The following is a 2,041-nucleotide window of genomic DNA, read 5'->3' as shown; positions in this document are numbered from 1 at the left end:
AGCCGCCGGCGTCACCGGACGGTCGGAAGGCAGAGCGCCTGCCCGGCCGCGGCACCTCCTGCCTCACAGACGCTGCACACACTATGCCGGTACGTACCTTTTTATTGCTCTTTTTAAGAATTTTCTTGTGAGCTAAGATTTATTAAGTTTGTGAGGGGTAACAGAACAGCTTTGTTATCCAGTTCACAGTACAAAACCACAGCTGAATTTTTACAAATTAATATTTTTAGGTTTTTGACATCAGGAAAATGGTATTTTCATCCGTGTTTTAATTCTTCCCTGAATTAGAGACATATATTGCTCTAACGAGAAAAGTCTCCTTTTATTCAGAAGAACACCTTTGAAATTATTTCAGACCATTTATTGGATAACTAAGAACAAGACAGCCTCACCTGACAAGTCCTGAAAATAAAATAAATTAAAATACACATTTTATTTTTCTAATTTCCTTTACTGACACACAATCAGTAGAAAGCAAAACCAAAATGTGAGGCAGAAAAATCAAAATGGCAGTCAAAACCCTTAGCAAATGAGGCTCCTTCCCAGCAGGACGGCTGCGTTACCCACGTCCCGGTGTGCCAGGCAGGTTCATGCTCAGTGCCTCCAGCTCCTGCTCTGGGCAGCAAGGGCGCCCGGCGGCACCTCGGGCTGGGCTGGCTGCCCCTCGGGCCAAATAACCCGCTGCACAGAGCCCATAGCAACGCGCTGAGCTACCTCAGTGTTACTGGCAACATTTATAAAACGGTACCCCGTATTTACGGGGAAGTCACAGGGCTGGACGCTGACAGGCAGAGACGTTCACGTTAACACCTAAGTAGAAGTGCAAAAAAAAAGGGTGGCCCGACGGTGCCTTTTGCTTCACCGAAAGCCAAATCCCCTTCACTTAAACCAAAGCACATGAAGTTTAGAGGTGTGCATTTGAATGCCAAGTAGCAAACCAAACAAAAACAGAACAAAAAAGCAACAATGCGAACCAGACCTGAGGAGGGTTCGGAAGGCCGGAGGGGGTCTGACACAACACTTGAGAATGGGCAGACACCGATGGTCAAAACATCAAAAAAATAAAGTTCACACAATACTATTTGCTTTACAGCCATCTCCTCTTCTCGTCCACGCGCGCCGGGAGGGCCAGGGCAGCCCAGGCTGAACGGGGTGCCCAGCCCCAGCGTCGGCCGCTGGCGGGTCCTGCGGCAGTCGTTAGGCGGAGGCTCACGTTCTGCTGCGCGTGGTGTCTCTCACAAGTCCCTTCACGGTGGAGCATCGACGGATTTCTGCCTTCAGCCTGGCCATCCTCATTCACACCGAGTTCTTGCAGGATGGCTCTCAGACTTCTTTTGTTTTTATAATACAGGGTTCTTTCAGCTATAAAAAGTCAACGCCCCTAGAAACCTACGATACACGTAGACTGAAATACACTTCCTATTGAAAATACAAGATTTGCTTACTACACAAAGTGCCAAGAGGATGCTGCACGTCCTCACAAGCCTTCAGATTTATTTTATTCTAACTAGAGATGCTTCAGGGTGCAGGCTGTTGCCCTGATGTTGTGACAAGGTGAGGTGGTTGCCTAAGAGGTGCACTGTCTAATTATTCAAACCGTGGTGAGAAGTAGTCGTGGCAAATGTGTGGCATTTGCTCCTCAAAAAGGAATTTGGTTATTTTTGTTTTTCTAGCGCGTAGTTCACAGTACGCGGCCATCACATGCACTATTGCAAATGACACAGCGATCCCGAAGCCAAAGCCAGTGCGGGGAAAGAGGACTTCTGTCTAAAATAAATGCAAAGACGTGAAGGTAAATGGTTGACCCCAGCTGGCGCAGTAGCTGCTAACCGGTACCTCACGCCTGCACTGGATGCTGCCGCCCCAGTCATCACACCTCTACTGCAGGCGGGCACCTGATGGGCACTAAGGAGGGGAGCCCGGTCCTCTGCTCTGCTGTGCTGGACTGGGCACGACCGAGCGGTGGGTGGCGCATCTTCGGCTTCGGGATTTTACACAACAGGTAGTTGTGTAATGACATTGCATGTATGTGAATGTATGA

Source organism: Pygoscelis adeliae, unplaced genomic scaffold (genome assembly GCF_000699105.1).
Source record: "Pygoscelis adeliae isolate BGI_AS28 unplaced genomic scaffold, ASM69910v1 Scaffold188, whole genome shotgun sequence".
Classification (NCBI taxonomy): domain Eukaryota; kingdom Metazoa; phylum Chordata; class Aves; order Sphenisciformes; family Spheniscidae; genus Pygoscelis; species Pygoscelis adeliae.
Note: the sequence above shows the minus strand (reverse complement) of the source record.